This window comes from Myxine glutinosa, chromosome 3 (assembly GCF_964187855.1).
Source record: "Myxine glutinosa chromosome 3, kmMyxGlut1.1, whole genome shotgun sequence".
Classification (NCBI taxonomy): domain Eukaryota; kingdom Metazoa; phylum Chordata; class Myxini; order Myxiniformes; family Myxinidae; genus Myxine; species Myxine glutinosa.
In genome coordinates this window covers 192,223,252-192,251,005 of record NC_136263.1, presented here as the reverse complement: position 1 = coordinate 192,251,005, position 27,754 = coordinate 192,223,252, and positions in this window count along the sequence as shown.

The window sequence follows — 27,754 nt, the reverse complement described above, 5'->3', positions numbered from 1 at the left end:
TGTTCCTAGGGATGCTTTTTAAGATCTCTGCAAGGTTCCTCTTTTTCATTCCGTTTGCTCCAATTATCACTGGTACAATTTCAGCGCTCTTCAGCTTCCAGGATCTGTTCACTTCATTCTTGAGTTCTTGGTATTTGGTCATTTTCTTGATTTCTGCATCATTTAGGCCAACATTATTGGGTACTGATATCTCAATTAGCAATGCCTTGTTTTCCTTTTTGTTCCTGAGTACTATGTCCGGTCGCAATGCTTTGTTTTCCTTTTTGTTCCTGAGTACTATATCCGGTCGCAATGCTTTGTTTTCTAGGTTCATGCTGGATGGGATCATCAGGTCATATGTGAGCATTATCTCCTTGTTTTCAATGATTGCTTTTGGTTCATGTTTCCATGAGGTTTGTGGAACTGGGATATTGAAATTTCTGTGGACATCCCAGTGGATTACTCGACATATCTTGTTGTGCCTTTGGGTGTACAGCTGCTCTGACATGCGTTTTTTACATCCCGATAGGAGGTGACTTATGCTTTCTGTTTCTACCTTGCAGAATCTACACCTGTCCGATTGACTCAGTCCTGCCATATTTTTTAAACCTTTGGTGTAGTGTCCTTGGTATTGGGCATTAATACTGATTTGTTCTCTGTTTCAGTTGAGTTGACCTCTTCTTAGCCATTCCAGTGATTCTTCTTTGTCTATCCCCAATCTGTCTAACTCTTTTTTTAAATATCTCACTGGACTTTTTTTGTCTTTTTTCCCAGTTGTAACTACATATCTGCTGGTTTTCCTTTTTCCAATCATTGAGGTTGTATTCGTTGCTGTTTCGGTTTGGTGTGTGACACCTAATTACACCTGTTTTTGCAAGTTTTGTGCAAGGTGAGTGGGCGATACCTTTTCTGGCTTGTTGTGTTCATGCTTGTGCACAAATTTTATTCGGTAGTCTGTTGAGCTTGTCACGTATTCTGCTAATCCTCCCAGCATCGCTCTGTGCACTTGATTGAGTTCCATCAGCCTGCTACCTCCTTCTTTCCTTGGCAGGTACATTCTTGGGATGCATTGATTTTTGTAGAACATTTTGTGGATAGTGAGGAGTTTCCTTGTTTTAATGTTTTATTTTTTTTTTCCATTTGTAGCCAGTTTACAAATCCGCAGCTGTACTGGAACACTGGTACTGGGAGTTGGTTTATGGCTTTGATTTTGTTTCTTGGGTGAGATATGTTTTCAGGATCACCCTCGTTCTTCACAGTTATTCTTTGGTAATTGTTTTGCTCATTTTTATGACAAATTTGGTGGCCCTCTTATACTCCAAGGTATTTGTAAGATTCTTCATTGTCTAGCTCCTGTATTGTTGTATTTAGCTTGATTTTATGTCGTCCGTTTTTGTTGGTCTACCTTGCACGAATGTGCACTTGGCCAAATTTCATTTGGAGGTCGTCAGAGAACCAGTTCAATAATTTCAGGTGTTCTGCCAATATTTCTGTCATTCGGTACAAAGAGTTTTAAATTATCAGGTTTAAAATTAAAGGTTTTAAATTTATTAAAATTCAGGTTTTAAATAACGTTTTTTTAAAGTTCAGTACAAAGAGGAGATGACAAATTCTGTTTCCGTTTCCCTAGTTCACGATATAATTTTTTCTGGTTGTTTTTAATCATCTGGCCTTGTTTTCTCCTCATAGTTTTTTCTATTTTCCTTGCTATCATTCGGATTTTCAGTTTATTTTCAACATCCATTACCTCTCGGTCTCAGGGCTGGATTTAGACATGTGGAGGCCCCCGGGCAGCCTTCAGTAGTGGAGGCCCACCCTACCTTAGAATACTAAAAATGTGACAAGACATAGTTACAGTCATCCATAAAGTATATTTTTCAAGTACAAAGAATCTGAATAAAAATGTACATCTATAAACATCATGATCAATCTATATAAGCACCTGCACAAACGCTGGAACGGATTTTATCTTTGGCCTTCCATACCGTCCTAATGGTTGATTCATTCACTGCGATCGAACTCGATTTGCGATCGAACGATCTGCGATAAGGGGTGCGATCTGCGATCTGCGATATGTGACTCGAACTGCGATCGCCGATGACGGCAGGTGGCGATTCGTATCATCGTATGTATAAATTAAATATTAATTAACCCTTGTCCACACAAGACAAGGGGGGTCTTTTTAGCCTTGTATTCAGCCTAAGGACACCTGCCTTGTGTGTACAAGGGTTAAGTAAAGTACAGTACAGTAAACAAGGAATAAGAATAATATAAATCTTTGGGAAAACACCAGCCACGATCGCGTAAATGCAAAACACACCCTTGCGTTGGGGAGGTTTTGACGCATTTAATTCAGCGCATAAATTGGAAACCGTGTTCGAGGAAGCCGCGTTGGAGGAAGTTTTACTGTACATTTTTCCTAACAAATTTTTTTTTTCATGAAATATGTGGAGGCCCCCTGGTTGTGGAGGCCCCTGGGCAACTGCCCAGCTTGCCCATTCCTAAATCCGGCCCAGCTCGGTCTTTATCTTCAATATTACATTTGTATTTTATTTTCTGGGTACTCCTCTTTAGTTTGGGGGCTTTGATTTCCTCTTTGGAATTGCTGTATTTGTCCTGTCTCCTTTCTGAGCATCTCCCTCTGTCTCTCGAGTCGTTGCTTCCATGGTGGTGCTTGGTTTTTAAAAAATCTGTGGAACCTGTTCTGTTCTTGTGGTGTTTCGTTGTTACTTTTTCCTGAATGAATAGTGCTGCTGTAAATTTCATTATGTTTATTTATTTCAGTTTAAAAGATTTGTTTGTTCTTTAGATTAGTGTTTTGTGCATTTATTATTATGTCGTCAAATTAGTCGTGGTCTTTCTTCAAGTAGTATCAATTGCACCTCCTCTATCTTATTAGCCAGCTCATCTTCCAGATCACCCTGCTCCTCATCATCCTCCCCCTCCTCCTCGCCTCTATCTCTCTGTACCTGTTCATCCTTTTGCCCATTACCATTTGTATCTGTTTGTGTTGTAGCCATGAATCGGCCTCCTTCACTGTCCATCCCCCTCACTTCAAATGCAGAGCACCTTCTGCTGGTTTGTAGGTTGTTTGTCTTTCTTTAGCCATTAATTTCATTATAGCAGAACTCAAGTTAAGGAAAGGTGGAATTTGAAGGATAAACTCATTTTATGCGTGAAGTTGACATTTATGCAAAAATTTAAACTTATAATTTTAACTTGTTTTCATTCAGTGATAAAACTAAGGAATGTCGAGTGTTTCATTCCTTGCCTTTTATAACATTAAAACACACTTCACCTGCCTTCTCTGATCACTTTCATAGAAATTTATGAAGGGGGAGAGAGAAAAGGGTAGGAGGGCAACTATTAATATGGTATACCTGTGAGCGATGCTACCTTTCAAATACATGAACTAACATAACACTTTAGAAGAAGAAATAACAGCTCAGAATATTGTTTTTCAACTCATTTTAAAAATTGTTTTCCCACATTGCAATTTTAAAACATTAATCTGTATTATATTAGCCGTAGGTGATTCTGTCTTTCTGTCTGTCTGTCTGTCTGTCCGGGGGTGTGGCTGTTTATTCATATAAACAAATATCCACCATTTTATAAACTCTCATACCTTTGAGGCCTGTTTAGTTAGGCCCGTGCTGTCTTGCTCTCAGTTTTATTTCAACTCTAATTCGTTATATCATTTCATTTTTCACAATCGCTGACATAGTTTTAGACTCGGTTGAAAAAAACCGGAAATAAAATCCCATGAAAGTTTCCGTTTATAGAACGAAATGAATTCTCAAAAGCCTGTAATTTCAAGGCCATTGAGTCTCTCTCACGCCTTTATCTCCAATCTAACTCAACATCTGATTTCATTTTTATCGATGGTTTTAGACTCGGTGTCAGCGATAATTGAGAACATTCACGCACACGCAGGAAAATGCAGATATAGAATTTTAAAAATCGCACCACAATGTATCATACACTGCCAAACATGACACAGATGGCAACATGTCGACAGGTATTAAAAATTCGCTTTTTCTTTTCCGTTAAGATATATTAATTTTCTGTTTGATGACAGTGTGGAAGTGTAACTCAGTGTAACTTATTAATTGGCACTGGTAACTTATTAATTAACACTGGTAACGAAGCAGATACATTTTACCTGCAAACTCTGTGAAAGACGAGTTCGTAAATAAGTGTCAGGAATGTGCCCGAACATGATAATCTCTTGTCCACCTGGTCACAGCCCCTGGCTGGAGCACTCCCCTATCGTTTGGTAAACGGAACTCACAGCAGGAGGGGAGCGAGCTGATGCCAGGACTTGGTGCATGCATGACCTCGGGGCATTAGCGGAGAAAGGATTAACGTTCAGCGGACAGGGGATTAAGTCCAGTTTGTCCATATAAACGAGAGCAAACGTTGAGTCGAGAGAACTTGTCACCAGGAGCTCTGACCGACGGAACGGATGAGCACTCCTCATCATCAGACCCTCTGCCCGACGGGAGTGGCGGAGGAACATCGGCCGAACGAGAAGGACCATGCGAAAAGAGTTAACCTGGTCCATTGAATTAAGCGGTATCATTTGGTAATTGGAATGAAGTGAATAACCAGTTAATAAACCAGACCTTTTGTAAAACCTGTGTCCGGTCATTGGAGTCTTGAGTCTCCCGAATACTTCCCCTACAATTTGGAGGCACCGCTGACATCAATTGTACAAACAAGTCTTTAAAAGGTGAGTGTGGCTTGTTTTTGTCCAATATGATTTACGAACTTGGAAATAGTTTTGTACATACATGGGGGAGGAGGTGGTTCTGGGGGTTCCGTGCGCACCGATGCCGCGATAGGTGGCGTGACCCATCACAAATGGTACTTCGATAAACGACTGTAGCTATTATTCGTGTTTTCCTAAATGATTTCTGTAAATACGTATTTTTTGCGCTGTCTAAATAAAATGCACAAGGTCGGCGCTGGTCATTAAAGGCCTTACTGTGACCTGGGAGCAAACGGAGCATGCGTGCACCATGCGACCATTTGCTTCCAAGACATGTAAGGCCGGTACACTCGTTTACCCACCCGTACACGTGTAAAGTAGTTTGTTTTTTTTTGCACTTGTTCAAAGCACGCGACTTGCTCGGCGTGCGACAGGGAACCGGGAAATGGAATTATATTTATATATATATATTTTTACCTCATTCCAATTTATGGTATTGCGACAAAACGGCTTATATCTTTGGAACGACTCTTTTGTGGAAGAGCAATGGCAGACCACCCATTGTCACCACTTTCATGAGCTCAGAGAAATAAAACAGCTAGTGGAAATCGGCAGCAGAGTGGGAATCGGCAGACAATGGAACAGCTAGCGACGAGTGTTTGTGAGTAACAACCACCCTCTGGTCGAGGCTCATAGGAGGGGTGATGCTTACTGATTCGGCACGCTTACAATAGGTGTTAATGGTGGGATGTCAGGGGTTTTGGTGTGGTTTAATGTTCACACTGTTTTGGAAAATAATGCTCGATGCAACATGATCCTAAAAAGAACCCATCCCTATATCGAAGGATCAGGAAGGGAAGGAATGGAAAATTTGAAGTATTAAAGTTACGGAACTCAAAATGTCTGGGTTTGGATGTAGTCATTAAAGGATTGAGTCATTCATTGGTGTGATGATGGTCCTAATATTTTGATAAATGTTTGATAATGGTCCTGGTAATTTTAGTCCTAGGAATAATATTGCTAGTGGTTTGTCTGAAGGTTTTAATGGGATCGGATTTTTATCTATCTATAATTCCAGTAATCTCGGTGTGTGTGTCGGTCTGTCTGTATGCGACCGCTGTTTCTCGACAAACTACCGGTCCGATATACTTGAAACTTGCCAGGTATATTTCTGGGGACCCGAGGATGTGCCTTTTCAAGGTTTGAAATTAATCGGACAAGTGGGTCCCAAGGTATGGTCACTGTACTCGCAAGCCGTTCGCTTTGGCTTTGCGAATGGACCAAACTATTTCATGTAAATAGAGGGGGAGGGGGGGTTCTGTGGTCGTTCGCTTTGGCTTTGCGAATGGACCAAACCATTTCATGTAAATAGAGGGGGGGGGGTTCTGTGGTCGTTACTGCCACGTGGTTTCAAAGTTTTTTGTTGTTGTTGTTTGCACGCATGTTTTTTGCAAGCACGTACGTGCGGGCACGCCCTAGTATATATAAATTGAGGTAATATTGAGTTATGGAATTAGTTGCTTTCAACAATGCAAAGGGTGACAAGATATGGGATTTTAATGGGATTTTAATGGGATTTTAATGGGATATTGGTTTAGGAATGTTTAGAGGTCATTGCAATGTGATAATTACTTGTGATCATTTGTTGTTGCAACGTTTTGCTCCAACGTTTTGTGAACATTTAAATGTTGGGTTTTGCTGACGTTTCCACAACGTCGCTACAACGTTTCACTTTCGTTGTTGCAACGTTTTGCTCCAACGTTTTGGGAACATTCAAATGTTATGTTTTACTGACGTTTCCACAACGTCGCTACAACGTTTCACTTTCGTTGTTGCAACGTTTTGCTCCAACGTTTTGGGGACACTCAAATGTTATGTTTTGCTGACGTTTCCACAACGTCGCCACAACGTTTCACTTTCGTTGTTGCAACGTTTTGCTCCAACGTTTTGTGAACATTTAAATGTTGGGTTTTGCTGACGTTTCCACAACGTCGCTACAACGTTTCACTTTCGTTGTTGCAACGTTTTGCTCCAACGTTTTGGGAACATTCAAATGTTGTGTTTTGCTAACGTTTCCACAACGTCGCTACAACGTTTCACTTTCGTTGTTGCAACGTTTTGCTCCAACGTTTTGGGAACATTCAAATGTTGTGTTTTGCTAACGTTTCCACAACGTCGCTACAACGTTTCACTTTCGTTGTTGCAACGTTTTGCTCCAACGTTTTGGGAACATTCAAATGTTGTGTTTTGCTAACGTTTCCGCAACGTCGCTACAACGTTTCACTTTCGTTGTTGCAACGTTTTGCTCCAACGTTTTGGGAACATTCAAATGTTGTGTTTTGCTAACGTCTCCACAACGTCGCTACAACGTTTCACTTTCGTTGTTGCAACGTTTTGCTCCAACGTTTTGTGAACATTCAAATGTTGTGTTTTGCTAACGTTTCCACAACGTCGCTACAACGTTTCACTTTCGTTGTTGCAACGTTTTGCTCCAACGTTTTGGGAACATTCAAATGTTGTGTTTTGCTAACGTTTCCACAACGTCGCTACAACGTTTCACTTTCGTTGTTGCAACGTTTTGCTCCAACGTTTTGGGAACATTCAAATGTTATGTTTTGCTGACGTTTCCACAACGTCGCTACAACGTTTCACTTTCGTTGTTGCAACGTTTTGCTCCAACGTTTTGGGAACATTCAAATGTTGTGTTTTGCTAACGTTTCCACAACGTCGCTACAACGTTTCACTTTCGTTGTTGCAACGTTTTGCTCCAACGTTTTGGGAACATTCAAATGTTATGTTTTGCTGACGTTTCCACAACGTCGCTACAACGTTTCACTTTCGTTGTTGCAACGTTTTGCTCCAACGTTTTGGGGACACTCAAATGTTAAGTAAATCGGATAAGAATTCACGAGTTATTTCACGAGTTATTCACGAGGTAATTACAGTAATTACAGTTCCGGTAATTACAGTAATTACAGTAATCATTACAGTAATTGCAGTAATCTTATTACAGTAATTACATTACATTAACTCAGGCACCTTTTGAGTAAGGAAGCTGATATTTGGACATGACACTGACCAAGTGATGTGGCTGTCAAGGAAAATTTTGATTTATTGATTAATCATTTAATAAATTAACTCGTTGATTTATAAATGACTTATTTAATTAAAAGTCCTCAGAGATACATCTTCGGATGAAATACTTGCAGATTGGTTATGCTATGAGCCAATTGATTAAGGAAAATATTTTGTGATGGCCATATTGGCAATTTCGTGGCCATATTCGTGGCAACTCAGTTAGTGCCACTGCACCTTTAAAATGCATCCCTGCGTTCATTTTTTCGATCGATTGAGTTGAAATTTTGAACAATCGGATCTGGACTGTCGTTGTTAACGACTCTAGCACGCACTCGTCCAATCAGGATGGAGCGGTATGGTCCCCGGATCATCACTGCCCGCAGTGTTAATTAGTTTTACTTTTTCTCTTGGTCATATAATTTTGAAGACATGCATGTCATGATAGAGGAAATGTTTGTTCTGTTGAACGGAATAAATGTTGTTTATTTGTGTGGGTGTGTATTTCTTGTGTATTTTGGATATATTTTCACGACTAATTCCAGTTAACATCCTGCAAAATTTGCTCGTTTGCTGGCCGAGTCGAAATTGCGTTGAGTTTCTATGGCATGCGCCATTAAAAGCGCTGTGTAATGGTTGAGCTCCCTTTATTTCGTTTTGGTCATGCGGATGAGCAAACAAAGTGACAAATGCTGCGGCTGGAGCAGTAGAAGCGATGTTTTTTTTAATGGAAACGATGTAATGAGTAATTAAAAGTGGGAGGGGGCAACACCACGCATACCTCTTTTAAGGTGTGTATAAACCCTGGAATAAACGTGGGAGGGGGCAACACCACGCATACCTCTTTTAAGGTGTGTATAAACCCTGGAATATTTCAGCAATCAATACAATGCTGAAACTATGTAAGTTAAGTTAATGAGTAATTTAATGAGTAATTTAATGAGTAATTTAATGAGTAATTTAATAAGTAATTTAATGAGTAATTTAATGAGTAATTTAATGAGTAATTTAATGAGTAATTTAATAAGGAATTTAATGAGTAATTTAATGAGTAATTTAATAAGTAATTTAATAAGTAATTTAATGAGGAATTTAATGAGGAATTTAATGAGGAATTAAAAGTGGGAGGGGGCAACACCACGCATACCTCTTTTAAGGTGTGTATAAACCCTGGAATAAACGTGGGAGGGGGCAACACCACGCATACCTCTTTTAAGGTGTGTATAAACCCTGGAATATTTCAGCAATCAATGCGATGCTGAAATGATGTAATTTACTGTGTAAGAGGGTCGACCTTGGGTTTGTTTGGGTTTGTTGTTTATTTTTGTGGGTGTGTATTTTTTGTGTATTTTGGATATATTTTCACGACTAATTCCAGTTAACATCCTGCAAAATTTGCTCGTTTTCTGGCCGAGTCGAAATTGCGTTGAGGTCCTATGGCATGCGCCATTAAAAGCGCTGTGTAATGGTTGAGCTCCCTTTATTTCGTTTTGGTCATGCGGACGAGCAGACAAAATGACGAATGCTGCGGCTGGAGCAGTGGAAGCGATTTTTGAATTGTTCAATGATTATTCGATATTGTTATGACTTATTGTCAATAGGTATACTAAGTGGCCATGAGGTAGCCTGTTGCTATGTACAGTTTTATTCTATTGTTGATTATACCACATAGCTGTGGTGATAAAGGAAATGTTCGTTTTAAATAGATGATTATGATAGGACCATGACTATAAAATCATGATGATTATTATGAATGATATCATAGGGTTCAAATGTAGAATGATTGCACGAACTTGGAGAAGAACTTTCAAGCCCTATGGGATAAATTGGGTATTACAAGTGATGGAGCTTCAAAATTTAGCATGATTGAAGGAATTTTACAGTCTTATTTCAGGAGTTTTACGAAATTTATATTGCCAAGAGATTTGGGTACTATTAAAAGAAAAATGATGAGATATTTTTCCCAAAGAACTTTAATATCTGCCATCCATTTTGGCTGTCTCACGAATGAAGGATGAGTTGCCTTTAGTGGTTGCAAAGAAAATTTGTGGAGACCAGGCAAAATGGGGAAATATGTCAGATATGACCCTAGGACAGGACGGTGATTCATCAATTAACATGAGGTACGAACCAGAGGTGACGACCGATGAGATTCGATCTCAGTCAATGGATGGACCTGTCCTGACATCATTGGGGAAAGGGCTTATGCAAGGAGTCATCCAAAATGATTAATTTGATTTATTGATGAATATTGATGAATTAATTGAAATTGAATAATTGATTGAATTGTTGATTGATTGAATCTAATTGATTGAATTTAATTGAATAAATTTAACTGAATAAATTGAACTGAATAAATTGAATTGAATATATTGATTGTTTGATTGATGAAAATGCGGTCTCAAGAAAGAAGCTTTGATATCTTTGCGAGATATTATCAATGTGGAGACAACCTGGGAAAATTGAGCAAGGTGGTGAGTTTATATACAGATATATATGTGCGGTTACCATTGTGTGATTTCCCCGTCAACAGAGCGGACACCTGAGGATTCACCCATTTCATACTGACCCTCCGGCTCATCTGCAAATACTGATCTGTGAGATTGGATTGTGCAAAAGCCACAGCTGAGGGAGATTCTCTGGAAATCACCATGTGAACAGGTGGAGAGACCCTTCCTGGAGGTACGAGTGAAGCTTTAGAGGAACAAACTACAACACATCCAACGCTACTTTGATAAAAGGCAGAATGGGAAATGGAGCCTGCAAGAATACACAAGGACAACCAGAGATTCCACAAAAAGGTACTTGTACACATCATATGTACGACCGTTATGGTGCCGAAGCTATAAGGCAGGTCGAGAATTGGTATTTGTGGACAAAGGGACATGATGAGGAGTTTCCAAGAGATGGTACATTTGAGCAAAGTCGATTGGAAAGATTAGAACAAAGATTGAAAGCCAGAAAGAGACAGAATCTAACGGTAGACTGGCTTGCATTCCATCTTTGGGATGGTGAATCCAGACAACGGGAACAGCAAGAACGGATAACGGATCTAGAATTTAAAATAAAAAGGATACAGGATACAGTGGAGGAGACAAATGCACAACTGCCCTCGAAATTAGGAATGAAAGTGACAGTTGTCCCATCTGATTTCCAGTTGTCTCCCCAAAAAGGACGGTACAGAGAATTTTTTCGTGTTTCAGGAGATAACGAGAGATTGCAGTGGCAACTCAGGGATGTAGAGATGCAGCCCAGCAATACAAGTGCACAGGTGCACAGCCCAGGCAACGACAGAAACCGGTGTTTCAAGTGTGGACGGATGGGACATTGGAAAAGAGGATGTCCGTATACCAAAAGGAAGACAAGTTAATAGGGTAAACCAAGATCAAGGGTACCAGTGCTGACCGATACCTCAGACAATGATTAGGCCTTCATTGTGACAAATCCCAAATGACGATTGGCCTCAACAAATTAGATTACTGGACAAACATGAATAACTGTCGATGATTCTTGGGTCTGAAAAGTTTTCGGAGCAAGAATTATTCATTCTTTCTTTTGCTTGTAAGCAAATTAGTAATTAATTGATCAAATGCCGAAATTGGATCTTTTATGTTGGGCACACAATTTTAAATTTACAAAGTTGGAACAATTGCTTTGCAAATTTTTGAAACTAAGTGACAAGAGTCACATGATGATCAGGTGGGAATTTCGGACTAGTGTTCCGCATGATTGATAGGTCAGTGGTCGACTGACATGCAAATGGGTGTGTAGTCAAATTTGGATAAATTATGGTGGGAACTGAAAGGGTAATTTCAATGTGACATTATAGGGGTTTTCTAAGAATAAACTTTTTGGTCTATTTGTGTATTAGCATTTATAAAATTGAAGGACAAATTTTATGAAATTGAAATAAAATTGACACCCATCTTGATCTGTAAATAATGGTTCCAACGCAAACAAATACGCATAATGCATGTGTGTGTGTGTTTATGTGTGTCAATGTTAGTGTTTTTGTTTTTGTTGTTTTGTATATCAATCTTACAAGATTGTTGACACCGACAGTGTGCCTGTCTGGAAATGGATAGTTTTATGTGGATGGGATTGAATATCCAGAGAATCCGTAAAATAAAATAGAAATATAATTTGATTATGAACATTATCTCTTTTGTCAAGGGAAATGGAATATAAAGATTTGATGTGCTGGGTTATGAGCAGCCATTAATTAATAGTAAAATTGTGAGTAATTTTGGGATTCCATTTTTGATAGAATTTATATGAGAATAACATTTATTTATGGATATGAGCTTCATAAAAGGAAATGAGGGAGTACAAAATTATCCAAATTTGGGAGAGGTCTTACACTGACTTCCCAGAATACTCTGCTCATGGATTTATATATATATATATATAAACTTGAATTTTATCAGCATATAAATTGTGCTGCATGTATGGATGTGTATTAGGCATAGATGATATGGAAAAATAGTAAAGAAAATCTTGCTGATTTGAACTATTGTGAGTTTTAAAACGGAATGCATTGTGAATCTTAAACCAAGGGGCAGCCATGAACGCGCTGTTACGTTATTTATACTCAGAACACGATGTCACGTGTACCTGCAACATATTTGTTAAACTCGCACACCTATATTGGCATACTGGTGTCAGTAGTACTCACTGGGTGCATAGAAATGGATGAGCAACAGTTAAGGGGGTTTAAAATAAAAACACTTACTTGGATATTTTCTACAAAAGTATGGGTTTCAATAAGTGGTAGCTGTACACATGGGATTCATCAAATTAAGTTTTGGAGTTCAAACAAAGTCACTGGTTAACAGATGGGAATGGATAGTAAATAAATTCTTCGATGCTGGGTAAATGAAGTGAGATATTACAAAGACTTATTAGAGCTATTGTTCTTCCTTGCAGCAGTGGGAGAAAATTTAGATCCAACATAATGAATCTATAAATGAATGTGATAGGGATAATATCCTCAATTTGTACTAATTATTTGATTGTGGGTAAAGGAATTAATTTATCGTAGTGGATTGTTAACAAGCAGCCTGAAATGTCCTGAGAGTGTGCATCCATGTAATCAGAAATCCCAGATTTGTTTTTTACAAACAACATTTTGGTAGAGATCTTATGTGGACGAATACTTGCTTGGTAGATAAAAACGGTACTGCATGTTGGCAGCCACTTCGGTGGCCATTTAGGCCGAACAAATAGGGAAAAAGTGTAATTGAATATGTAATTTACAGATGAGTATTTGGGAAGTAAAAAGGGAATTTATTGATTTGGGAGACATTTTTCGAAGGTTTATTAAAGTGTTGCAATATGACATTTGGCAAGGAAAATTATTGGATGGGAAAATTAGATCTGTTTATAAAATGAGTTTGTTGACCCATTGAAGTTAATTCTTTGAATTGTTGTTTAAATTAGCATTTTGAGTTCAAATTGGAAATAGTTTGGTAGAGCTTTGGTTAAAACCTTTGGTTGCAGTGTTTTGGAACAAATTGATAAACCGTAGGAGGTTGATAAGAATAGAAACAAATATGGACCTAAAATAGAAAGATTGTTATGATGATATAAATAATACCGAGATTAAAAGAATGAATCAAGTGATGTTGCAAATGAATAGTGAATACAGTAGAATTAAGATAATGGCATAACGACAATGTTATGAGTTGTGTCAATTACAATATCAGTGAACTCATATCACCACGAGTGACACACTGTTAGGGAAAAAAAGAGGGAAAAGAAAAAGTGGAGAGGAATTATGGTAATAATACATTATGTTTAATTTGTTGGTTTGGGAAAATTGTTGTTGGGAATTAGGTATTCCCGTTTGTGATTGTAATCATATACAATTTATTTTCTTAGAGTAGTGCTAAAATACCTGCATGAGTTAATTTTTGAACTATATTAACCTGAAAGCAATTGTGGATGCTATTCTTAGTTTAGTAATAAAATACATACCTGATTGAATATTATTTGTGTGACGCATATAAATGAATATAACTTTTGTGTTAAGGAAAAACAACAAATTGTTGAATGTGAAACTGTCGGAAGATACACATGATTATGCTGATTTCATGGTAAGATGTACCCTATCTGATTCAGTGTGTGTGGAAAGCAGATTCAGATGTGACTGAGCATAAGGATAAGACGAGATCACATTTTGGAGGGATTGCTAACGGAATTGGGAAGAAGTTCGAGAAAGAAAATTTGTGGCTAAAAAATGAAGTTAATCATGGCATACACCCTCTTTCTCAAAGAATGATGAAGACATTCTCCCGTGTAACTTGGAGATGAATGCTTACCTTCACCAAGGAAATTTATGTGACCATTTGCCTGGATCACACTGCAACATATGAAAGAAAGGCGATCACTTACTCTTGTTCGAAGGCTTCGAACATTCACCACATCAGAAGTTGCAGGATAACGACATTTTACCTGCAACCTCTGTGAAATGCGGGGACATATGTTATTACTTCACCAACGTCCGGGGGACCAGCATGGAGCTGCAAAAAAACGGCTGTGCCCTTGTCACAACAGCTGTGCACGATTCTGCTGGTTGCTCCTGGTAAGGACCATGAATGACCTGAACACCATGGTCCCAACATCATTGTGGATGCATCCGGCATCCCTGTTCCACATCTTGCTGGCCAATCAACGTCACACCAATACTTGCTGCCCACTCACAATGAGGGAGGAGGCAAGTCGACTACAACTGGGTGAAGGCCTTGTTCAGGAATTACTATGGTTTACAGCAAAAAGTGGCAAGAATGCTACAAGGAGAGCAGGGTCAGTCTATGACTCCGCAATGTTACCACAACAGCGAAATCCTACACGAAGTAGAGCAGGAGCTATGAAGACATTAGGAGAAAATGTTTCATACCAGGATTCAAACACAAGTGATCAGCCCTTCCTTTCAAACAAAGTCAACATTTGTGTGGAGGCAAACGTTTTTTGCCAGATGGTGCAGATGCTTTACAAAACTTGAAAATGAAGTGAAATTGTTGTATCTTGGTGATGGTGAAGTGTTGTTTTGAAAATATATTTGTGATGCAAATGCAATAGATTGAACGATATGGAAGGAGTCAATGACCAACGAAATGTTTTGTGATTCTTGCAGGATGACGGTGTATGCCCAAGGGAATTTGATTACCAAAGTGATTGATTATTTACTTATACTTGTAATGATGTTTACTTGTAGTGATTGATTGTTTACTTATATTGATGTTTAGATTAATGGTTAATATAAACAAAAACAAAAAGATGAGGGAATTGTGGAAGTGTAACTCAGTGTAACTTATTAATTGGCACTGGTAACTTATTAATTAACACTGGTAACGAAGCAGATACATTTTACCTGCAAACTCTGTGAAAGACGAGTTCGTAAATAAGTGTCAGGAATGTGCCCGAACATGATAATCTCTTGTCCACCTGGTCACAGCCCCTGGCTGGAGCACCCCCCTATCGTTTGGTAAACGGAACTCACAGCAGGAGGGGAGCGAGCTGATGCCAGGACTTGGTGCATGCATGACCTCGGGGCATTAGCGGAGAAAGGATTAACGTTCAGCGGACAGGGGATTAAGTCCAGTTTGTCCATATAAACGAGAGCAAACGTTGAGTCGAGAGAACTTGTCACCAGGAGCTCTGACCGACGGAACGGACGAGCACTCCTCATCATCAGACCCTCTGCCCGACGGGAGTGGCGGAGGAACATCGGCCGAACGAGAAGGACCATGCGAAAAGAGTTAACCTGGTCCATTGAATTAAGCGGTATCATTTGGTAATTGGAATGAAGTGAATAACCAGTTAATAAACCAGACCTTTTGTAAAACATGTGTCCGGTCATTGGAGTCTTGAGTCTCCCGAATACTTCCCCTACAACAGTCGTCACAAAAACGTCAACAATGATGCCGACATATATTTCTTCGTTCTTATTTCATTCAACATTATTATCCGGAAGTGAAGGTTCACATGTTAATTTCACGTGTGCAAAAACAAACTCCATTTCACGTGTGCATGGACGTGTCAATCACATATGTAAAATAAATAATTTAACAGACGGGAAATTGCTGAGAGACATTTCGTTCGCGGCAATTATACACCGCACAAAGGAAAATTTTCACCGGGAAACCGAGTGAATTCACCGAGTGAATGTCATCGAATTTCACCGAGCTTCAGGAAATTCCAAGAGATATTTCTTCGTTTCTATTTTATTAGTTACTAGCAGAAGTACCTCACATTGCCGGGCAGGGGGAGGGGGGAAGGGCACGTACACTTTAAACATGTATATACATGTGGGATGTAGGATACATACATGTGGGATGTGTGTAGGTGTACGTGTGTGTGTGTGTGTGTGTGTGTGTGTGTGTGTGTGCGTGCATGTGTGCGTGTGTGTGTGTGTGTCTGTGTCTGTATGTGTGTATATATATATTATATATATATATATATTGTTGTGGATATGAGAATGTTTTTTTATTTTATTGTTGTGGTAAAATGTTGTTGTAAAAGGTTGTTGTAAAATATCACCCCTCCTCCCTCCGTTTGTGGTTGTATAAAGGTCAAAGGGCGTTCCCGTAGTTAGTCAATAAAACATACATGCAGGACACGATATATCTTTTTTTGACAGTTATATCCTTATTATGTGTATTAGTGTAAGGCTGTGTCTTCCATTAATTGAAATACTCCATTGCACCAGTGAAAGAGAATAGATCCCCTTTCCTTCCCATCCCCAAAATCTCCCTTTCCTTCCCATCCCCAAAACCTCCATTTCAATATTACATCCCCTCTCGTCACTGCTGAGCCCTCGATTCCCAATCACCTCCCCTCCAATAACCGCCATTGACCATGTGCTTTGAGTCGGAGAAGAAAGGCGTGTCTCCACCTCGTCAGAGGGGAGGAGGGGCGTGCCCGCCCGTCGTCATCCAGGGCGGAGCCCGAGGGTCGCGCGACCAACCAGGGCCGAGGTGAGCACCCCGATGGGCGTGTCCAAAACGCCGGCGGCATAATCGCTGGAGGCGCTATAAAAGGCGCAAACGGAAGTGAGATGCACTTTGAGTTGGTCGCAAGGAGTTGGTCACAGTGAGTTGGTCTGAGTCGGTTGCCAGAGGAGGGTCAGTGGTTGCATTGGTTGCGGTGGTAAGGAGTCGGTGGTCAGTTGGTTGCGGTGAGGAGTCGGTGGTGAGGAGTGAGAGAAACAAGAAAGAGTTGAGGGTTTGGACCAGACGAGTGGGACAAGGCCTGGCAAAGCACGTGACGTAAACAGCAGCCAAAACAGCAGCGTGGGGCCTGGCCTGAACGGCGGCTGCTAAACGCGCCGGTTGTGCTGCGGGACCCCCTTGGACCTCCCTCTCCCTCCAGCCATCCACATCCTGCCATTCCTGCAATTCCCCGTGTGAGTCAGTGTCTTTTGTTTGTTCTGTCCTGGGTTAATTAAGTCTGTAGGTAAGCTAAAATTTGCACTGTGTCACCTGCGTCTTATGTGTTGTAAATAAAACTTGATTGCTCCTTTTTGCTTGTGTGTGTAAATAATAAACCCCATTACTCGTCTGTACGTCTTCTCGTTTTATTCCGTTTTCCTCTTGTATTGCGTCGTTTTTGTCTTTTCCCTCATTGAGCAGCAGTGGTGCGATACGGCCAAAGTTCTGGGTGAATCGGGTGAGTCAGGGATCCTGTAACGGTCGCGGCAATACCAAACCGCTCGGTAACTAACATCTTAATCCGCGATCTGTAACAATTGGTGTCTGGGAGTGGGATTCGAGGCCCGAACCAAATTTTTAAAACGAATAGAAAAAAAAAAAATTTGGTCAAAATTACGAGCTGCCGAAATTTGTTTTGTGTAAAGCAAAACCCGAATTTTGAAATCGCGCCATGGCTGGTCAAGGCGACGGGATGCCGGTGGGAGAGCTAGAAGAGGGGTTAGGAGTAACCCAGGATCAAATGGAGGGGAGCAATGAGGAGGCGGTTGAGGGAGTATCAGACGCACAAGATGGCGTCCTCGCGCACGTGGGTGTAGCGGCACCAAATTTTGCCACGCCCGTGACCGTGGCAGCACCGCCGATGGATTGGGGCCTTTTTATGATCCAAATGAAGGCCCTTATGGATGCTCAGAGTGAGCAAATTAAGGCTCAGGGTGAGCAAATGGGGGTAATGAGGGACGAAGCGAGGGGTACCGGTGAGGGGTTAGACAATAATTTTAAGGGATTAGACAAGAAATTTGGGAAGTTAGACGACAAATTTGAGGGGTTAGACAACGGGATAAAAGAGGTAAAGAATGGGTTAATGGGGTTAGAAAATAGGATGGAGGACAAATTGCGGGAGATAGGGGAACAATCTGCCAGGGAAATCAAACGAATGGGAAACCAGATAGAGGAGGTGCAAATCGGGTTAGAAAGTAAACTGGATGCTCAGAGGGATGAATTGGGACAGATGAGGGTGGCATCTACAAAAGAGATGGGGGAGATGAAGGAGGAGATACGACGAGGTGTGGGTGAGGAGGTTTCAGGGCTACGCGAGGAGGTAAAGCGAGGTGAGAAGCGTATGGAGAAAGAGGTGAGAAATAATACGGCAAAGTTACAAGGGGGAATAGAAGATCTGACGGAGGAGGTGGAACAGCTGACGGAGGGACAAACGAAGTTAGTGGAGCAGGTTCAAAGGAACACTGCAGTACTCGGAGGGTTAAAGGCGACACAAAAAGAAATTAAAAATGACTTGATAGTGACACAGAGGCAATGTCAGATGGTACGTGAGGAACTGACAATGAGGGTGGACGAGGTGACAGAGATAATGGAGACAAAGGGCCGGCAGGTGAGGATGCACATAGAGACGGTCACGGTAGCCTTAGAGGACGAACTTGAGGAGACGCACCGAGAAATAAAAGAGGTTAAACAAAAATTAGAGGAGGTGGAAGAAGAGGTGAGTGAAATTAAGAAGAGACGGACAGAAACTAAGAGAGAAATAAAGGAGGAGATAGCGGCATATGTGCAAGGTCGGTGCTCAACTCATGATGTGATGCTCACTAACCGAATAAAGAGTTTGCAGGTGGCAAAGGTGGTGCGGAGACGAGGTACGGAGGTGAGTGGCAATGTATATGATGTGGGGAAAGCTTCAGTCGGCTTGGGGATTGGTTTGGATCCAGGTGTTCGTGAGAGGCCGTTGGTGAAGTGTGCGACAGGTCAGGTGTGCGAAAAAAGAGGTGTGCGAGAATGTCCGACCATGGGGTGTGTGAGGAAAAAGTGCACGCCGAGGAGTGAGTGTGCCGTCAAGAGTGAGTTGGTCGAAGCGCGTGTGCGAGGGGGTACATGGAAGCGCGGTGTGGTGAGTGTTACAGAGGAAGTAACGAAAGAGGATGCGCGAGAAAGGTGTGTAACGGACGGGTGCATGGGGAAAGCGCATGCTGTCAAGAGTAGGGGAGAATGCATGCCTGTGGTGAGTGTTACAGAGGGTGTAACGGGACAATGTGCGGAAGAGTGTGCGCGAGAAAGGTGTGTAACGGACAGGTGCATGAGGAAAGAGTGCGCTGTCGAGAGTAAGGGTGAGTGCGTTGTTAAGAGTGGTGGTGAGAGTAGTGAGAGTGACAAGGAGCATGAGTTGGTTGTGACAGGTGAGCGAGGATGTACACCTGGAATGGAAGGATGCACACCTGGAATGGTAGAGCGTGAGTGGGAATGCACGCTGGAATTGGTCGTGAGGCACGTGGTGGGGTGTGCGAGTGAAAGCACACCTGTGATGGTCACAGAGGAGGTGACCGAGGAGGGGGCGCGAAGAGGTGTGTTGGTGAGGTGTGCGAGTGACGAATGTGTGCCAAGGTGTTCGGTGGTCAGGTGTGTGACCAAGTCGGTGAGCGGAATGAGTGTACCGAGGTGTGTTAGAGAAGGTACGACCAAGAGCATGGAAACGGCTGCATGTATGAGCACGAAAGGGGTAGCGTATGCATGTAAGCGTCCAGGTGAAGCATCGACGGTAACCGGTTTAAAGGTTAGAACGACGTATAGCCGAATCGGGCCCTCGGTGCGCGTCGGGCAGCTTCACGTGCCGCGAGAACCAGCGGGGATCCGAGCCACGGCGGGTTCGAAAGGACCGCCGTGCGCGAACCACGCTGGGCCTCGCTTGGAACGGCCGCGTCCGGGCTCCACTAGGCGGAGCGGGCCGCCCGATAGGAAGGGTCGTCATGGCGACCACTTTCTATTGAGACGTGCCGGCAGGTCGAGATCGGGACATTGGATGGCTCCACGCCGAGGTGGTGCGTGGGATCTCGGCCCGGGTAAGCCCCCGCCCCTGCCCCGAATGCGGGACGCATCCAGCCGCCGGCACAAAAGAATCCGCGTTCATTGCTCGGCTGTACGAAGCTGGGCTGTAGACGTGAATTGGCGCACCGAGAGGATGTAATAAGTAGACGGGTGATGAGGATAGTGTTTTGGCCCCGAAATTAGAAAAAAAGCAAAATTTGATGATGGTATGGGTAGAATTGGCAGTAAATGGAAAATTTTTGAATTGGTTGGAATTTGGACGAGCAAAATTTATAGTGAGAGACCCCCGATGTGGGGGGATGGCAACGCTGTCATCCCTCACAGAAAGTGGGGGCAAATGCGCTATAGTTTATGGGGTGGCTATGACAACCGAGCCAGGGAGGGTTAAGATATTGATAGGGATCTAGCGAAGATGACATTAGGTAACGTTAAGATTAGTTAGTGACTGATACCTGTAGTGGGGACGCAGGTAGTTTAGTGTGGATGATAATGACGTGGGAGCGCAATAGTTTAAAGGGACGACTGGGAAGCGCAAGTTTCAGAGGGGAGTAGTTAGCTGAGATGATGCCGTGTGTTTGAGAATTGAACAGGTGTGATTGCACAGGTGTGCAACTGAACAGGTGTGTGGAGCAGTGTATGAGGGAGTAGTGGTGATTGGATGTTGTGTTGAACAAATGGTCCAGGAAGAGGAGGAGGGTGCAGGTGGCACCAGGTAGGATTGCACAGGTGTGCAACGACAGGTGAATGAAAGACAGGTGTATGGAATAAATGGTATGGAGTATTGGAATGGATGGTCGTGGAGTGAGTATGGTGGAAATTGTGGAGTGGAGTGGATGGTGCGAAGGTGTGAATGGGGGAAGAGTGGACCCCCATCACGGATACCCGGGGCGGGTAGTGTAAGTGTTAGGTAGAGGGTATAGGTAAATTGTGGTTGGATATTGGCATCTGTGGTGCGGGTGAAAGAATGGTCTTTGGATGGGTGCATTAGTGTTGTGGAAATGGCTGGGCGTGTAGCCTGTTAGTGTGTGGTTGGTTGGGCACTCCACCACTGTGAGGATGTCGGCCAGGTGAGGCCGCAGGTGGGCTCTGGGAGCCGGTAGTAGTTGTTGTGGATGGGGCCCGAGGATCCGGAGGACGGACCCGGGTAGCCCAGTGCCAGCGGGCACCATGGGGTGACAGAGCCAGGAGGGGCTGTCCCCAGTTAGTTAGGTTAGGGTGAGGAGCTAGGTAAGCTCGGGTGGCAACTACAGTGGTGGAGGTGTGCAGGTGGGTAGACCTGCTGGGAGAGCTACACGTCGCGGCCCAGAAATTGTGCGAGGGCACCGGGAGATGAATCGGGGGAGTGAGACCCCAAATTGAGAAGCACCACAGTTTGGTCAATGGGAATTGGTTTTTAGAACCCATAGTGTAAGTTGGCCAATGGATTGGCAGGGAGAGACCCCGGGTAGTGTAAAGTGTGTTAAAGTCATTTAGAAAGTAGTTAGGATGAAGTCTCCTCGCACCATCTGCATCCACTCACCTGAGGTGACAGGTACTCCACACCATGCCATGTTTTGTTATTTTTACTGTGCAAATGTTTGGATGGTGAGACGCATCATGACGTGGGTGTGACATTGTGCTTTGATGTTCCATCTCTGCCTCCTTATGAGGATTGATGATGAATTTGGTGATGGCAAATTTTGAAGTAGAGGGATTGTGGAGACGAATTTGGTATAGGGGAAATATGGGGAAGACGTGACAGTAGTGACGAATTTGTAAATGTGTAGAGTTTTGTACATATGGGGTAAGGGCAAGGGTAGGGTAGGTGACAGGGGGGTGACGTACGGTAGGGACGAGCTTTCTCACTTCGCCCTCCGTACGCATTTCGCCTTGCATTGCCTTATTGATGTGTACCCTTGTGACCTTACCCCTCGCTCAATTGTCTTTCCCCTTTTGTCTCCCACATGACCTGTGCGCCGCTGGGTGCCGAGGGGAGCGTGCGTGGGTCAGCCATTGTGCGCCCGAATTTCCCAGAACCAGCTGTCTGCATCGATGCACCACATTATGGACCACATGTCTGTGGCCGAGCACCACCTATGGACCCCATGGGTTGGGGCATGGCCCCTCTGCTGGAACCGGCCATGAGGGCCCGAAATCTTGCTGGCGGACCTTCGCCACAGGGCACCGATGCCCCACAGGTGAACCACACGTAGTCGGCCCTGTGGGCCATAAATAAACGGAAATAAAAAGGACACATTGGGCACACTTTATTACAAATAGGCCACCAGTAAGCAAAGCAAAATGAAAATGACAACATCTGGAAGACAAATAATAATAACCAGCAGAGGGAGCCGAAGAGCAAGAGACACCTGCAGGGTTAGGGGTTGTTGTTTTTATTTTCATGAACAATGGTGACTGCACCGATTGGTGCTTGGGTGTGTATTGGTGCGTTTTTGGGTGCGTTCATGGTGTGTCGATGCAGAGCAGACTGTCTCCCCCCCAGAAAGAACAATCACAGGTCCTGGGTTAGTTTTGTAAATAAAAATAGCATCATTGTAAATAATGCTTCCCACCGTCAGTGTATAGTTTGAAGACCATTCCGCAATTCGGTTAACTGTGGGCGTAAGTCTGTTAGGCAGGGTGCAATGGAGCAGCGGGACACATTTATTTATGTTTTAAAACTGTCGCACTCAGGGTCAGGTTAAAAGTAGAGGGAACTACACCTACGTGCCACACTAAGGTAAAAGTTATAGGCCCGGGACGTGCCTAAGGGGAGGAGGGTGCAGTGTTGTGGATATGAGAATGTTTTTTTATTTTATTGTTGTGGTAAAATGTTGTTGTAAAAGGTTGTTGTAAAATATCACCCCTCCTCCCTCCGTTTGTGGTTGTATAAAGGTCAAAGGGCGTTCCCGTAGTTAGTCCATAAAACATACATGCAGGACACGATATATCTTTTTTTGACAGTTATATCCTTATTATGTGTATTAGTGTAAGGCTGTGTCTTCCATTAATTGAAATACTCCATTGCACCAGTGAAAGAGAATAGATCCCCTTTCCTTCCAATCCCCAAAATCTCCCTTTCCTTCCCATCCTCAAAACCTCCATTTCAATATTACATCCCCTCTCGTCACTGCTGAGCCCTCGATTCCCAATCACCTCCCCTCCAATAACCGCCATTGACCATGTGCTTTGAGTCGGAGAAGAAAGGCGTGTCTCCACCTCGTCAGAGGGGAGGAGGGGCGTGCCCGCCCGTCGTCATCCAGGGCGGAGCCCGAGGGTCGCGCGACCAACCAGGGCCGAGGTGAGCACCCCGATGGGCGTGTCCAAAACGCCGGCGGCGTAATCGCTGGAGGCGCTATAAAAGGCGCAAACGGAAGTGAGATGCACTTTGAGTTGGTCGCAAGGAGTTGGTCACAGTGAGTTGGTCTGAGTCGGTTGCCAGAGGAGGGTCAGTTGGTTGCGGTGAGGAGTCGGTGGTGAGGAGTGAGAGAAACAAGAAAGAGTTGAGGGTTTGGACCAGACGAGTGGGACAAGGCCTGGCAAAGCACGCGACGTAAACAGCAGCCAAAACAGCAGCATGGGGCCTGGCCTGAACGGCGGCTGCTAAACGCGCCGGTTGTGCTGCGGGACCCCCTTGGACCTCCCTCTCCCTCCAGCCATCCACATCCTGCCATTCCTGCAATTCCCCGCGTGAGTCAGTGTCTTTTGTTTGTTCTGTCCTGGGTTAATTAAGTCTGTAGGTAAGCTAAAATTTGCACTGTGTCACCTGCGTCTTATGTGTTGTAAATAAAACTTGATTGCTCCTTTTTGCTTGTGTGTGTAAATAATAAACCCCATTACTCATCTGTACGTCTTCTCGTTTTATTCTGTTTTCCTCTTGCATTGCGTCGTTTTTGTCTTTTCCCTCATTGAGCAGCAGTGGTGCGATACGGCCAAAGTTCTGGGTGAATCGGGTGAGTCAGGGATCCTGTAACGGTCGCGGCAATACCAAACCGCTCGGTAACTAACATCTTAATCCGCGATCAGTAACAATATATATATATATATATATATATATATATATATATATATATATATATATATATATATATATACATATATATATATATATATATATATATATATATATAAAAAAAAATATATATATATATATATATGTGTGTGTGTGTGTTTGTGTGTGTGAGTGTGTGTGTGTGTGTGTTTATATGTGTGTATGTGTATCTGTGTATGCATGTGTGTCGTGTACATGTGTGTGTGCGTGTACGTGTGTATGTGTGTGTGTGTGTGTATACTGTATATATATATATATATATATATATATATACTGTATATATATATATATATATATATATATATATATATATATATATATATATATATATATATATATAAAGTCACGTGAAAAAGTAAGTACACCCCATGTAAATTTTGTCTTTTTCAACATATTTCAACATACAGCTATTTGATCTTCATTTCAACGATATTGATAGATAAAGGTGATATAATACAACAAATATAATGAAACACTTACATTTTGTAGTCCATTGTATAATTTAAATAAACATAAATGCAAATTTGGCATGTGGAAAAAGTAAGTACACCCTTGGCTCTAATAGGTGGTATTGCCCCCTTTGGCAGAAACAACCTCAAGTAGGCAATTCTTATAACTGTCTACCAGTCTCTGACATCGACTGGGAGAAATTTTTGCCCACTCCTCCATGCAGAATTCTTTCAGCTGTGCGATGTTTGAGGCGTTTCTTGCATGCACAGCTCGTTTCAAATCCCCCCACAACATCTTGATGGGATTTAGATCCGGGCTTTGACTTGGCCATTCCAGAACCCTCCATTTCTTTCTTTTCGGCCTTTCCTTGCTGGATTTACTGGTATATTTAGGGTCATTGTCATGTTGCAAGGTCCACCTTCGGTTGAGCTTCAACTCTCCGACAGATGGCCTCACATTATCCTCAAGCTCCCTCTGGTACAATGAGGAATTCATAGTGGATTCTATGATGGTGAGCTGCCCAGGCCCTGATGCAGCAAAGCTGCCCCAAACCATAATATTTCCACCACCATGCTTTACAGTTGGTATCAGGTTCTTGTGGTCAAATGCTGTCTTTGGTTTTCGCCAAACATGTCTTCTGGTACTGTGGCGAAATAGCTCTACCTTTGACTCATCTGTTCAGAGCACATTGTTCCAGAAGTGCTGGTCTTTGCCGAGGTGTTCATTGGCAAACTTTAGTCTTGCCCTGATGTTCTTTCTGGACAGCAAAGGTTTCCTCCTGGCACACCTCCCATGTAGATCAAATTTGTGCAGCCTCTTTCTCATGGTAGACTCGTGCACTTTGACATCAACAGTGGCAAGAGCTACCTGTAGGTCCCGTGATGACATTCTGGGGTTTTTAGAGACTTCTTTCAGCATCCTGCGGTCTGCTCTCGGGCTGAACTTGCTGGGGCGGCCTGGCCTGAACAAGTTGGCAGTTGTTTGGAATCTTCTCCACTTGTAGATGATCTTCCGGACAGTCGAATGATTGATTTCAAATTGTTTGGAGATCTTTTTAAATCCCTTCCCAGACTCGTAGGCATCTACAACCTTCTTTCTGAAGGCCTCAGAGAGCTCTTTTGATCTAGGCATGGTGACGCCGCACACTTCAACAACAAAGAGCAAACCAAACGAAATGTCTGAGGTTTAAATAAGACAGGTTCCTCCAAGATCCTCTCTAACGATGTTCTCATCATTTGCACGTGAGCTGGTGCACCTGATTCTAATTTTAGGTATTTGAAGTAGTGATAAATGTAGGGGTGTACTACCTTTTTCCACATGCGAAATTTGCATTTATGATTATTTAAATTATACAATGGACTACAAAATGTAAATGTTTCATGATATTTGTTATATTATATCACCTTTATCTATCAATATTGTTGAAATCAAGATCAAATAGCTGTATTTTGAAATATGTTGAAAAAGTCAAAACTTTACAGGGGGTGTACTTACTTTTTTACGTGACTGTATATATATGTGTGTGTGTGTGTGTGTGCGTGTGTGTGTGTGTGTATGTGTATATATGTGTGTGCACGTGTGTGGGTGTACATGTGTGTGTACGTGTATGTGTGTGGATGTATGTATGTGTATTTGTGTATATATGTGCATATATATATGTGTGAGTGTGTGTGTGTGTGTGTGTGTGTGTGTGTGTGTGTGTGTGTGTGTGTGTGTGTGTGTGTGTGTGGATGTATGTGTATGTGTGTGTGTCTGTAAGTAAGAGAGAGACAGAATTGTGAGGAACAGAAATGAAAAACGAGATGTGTTTGTGTGTATGTGTATATGTGTGTTTGTGTGTGGGTGTACATGTGTACGTGTGTGTGTGCGTGTATGTACGTGTGTGTGTGTGTGTGTGTGTATATGTGTGTGTGTGTGTCCGTGTGTGTGTGTGTGTGTGTATTGTGAAACTGAATGTGCAGGTGCAGCATCTTTACTCAATATGTCGAAATGTCACACACGTCCATGCCAGTGGGATTCCCACCGGTGACCCCAGTCGTTGTGTTATATTGCAGAGCAAAAATAAAGCCCAAAACCCAGTACGTACTCTGGTACAGAACCCAACAGCAACAATTATACAGAAACTGATAAAATATGTGAATGACTTTGGGGGAATCGATTGTTCAACCATCACTTTAATATTTACAGATTTAAAAAATCTGCAATGGGCTAATGTTTGGGAAAAATAAATTGATCTGTATATTTTACTGATCAGAACACCGGATCAGACCACCGGAGCACCGGTCCGAACATCATTTCGGTCCACCAGAACATTCTTATAATTACACGAGTACGATGATCAAAATGGCAGTTATAATGTTGATTTAAATTTTCTCTGATAGTATTTTCACAATGTTATATTCTTTTCACCAGAATCCATCCCCAAGGTTTACAATGGGCTCTGACAATGATATTCACCATTGAAGAGATAAATAGAAACGTTTCACTCCTTCCCAACACGACTCTGGGATACGACATGTACGATTCTTGTTTTTCAATCCACATCAGCATGGAGAGCAGCTTGTCGTTTGTGAAGAACATAATCCACTCACATGTGCGACCTGAAGGTTTCTGTACTCCACGAGTGGTTGTTGGAGCATATGCTTCGAACACTATCAAGTTTATTAGCCCATTACTGGCTCAGTTTAAGCTTCCTCAGGTAGAAACAGCTTCCTATTTTTAACTTGCCTCCTCTCATGACTGCCTATTGATTCTGTGCAGTTTGTAAAAACTCTTTCTTCATAATATCATGCTATATTGAACATCCAGACAAACTTTTATTCAGTGTAATTTGAACTAGTCAATGATGTGTCTTTGGCAGTTTTTCATTGGTTGTACACCGCTGCTTTCCTATTCCATCTGCAGGCGCTACATGACGTCATCGCCAGGCACCGAACGGGGCCTGGCGATGACGTGTGCCGAAAGTAGTACTCAGTTTTCACTCCGTTTGTTTGTTTGGTTATTTGTTTGTTTGTTTGTCCGGGCAATATCTCAGCCATCCTTTGAGCTGGGAAGCTGAATTTCTGGCACAATAGTGAGCACGTACTTTGACAAAAACGTTATTTTTTGTTTCAAAATTAATTGATTAATTATTTAATTATTATAGATTTATTAAGTACATGTTTTCTTTCTCATCTGAACAATATCTCATGCAGCTTTTGACCAAGTAAGCTGATATTCGGACACAAAATTGACCACGCAATTTGGCTG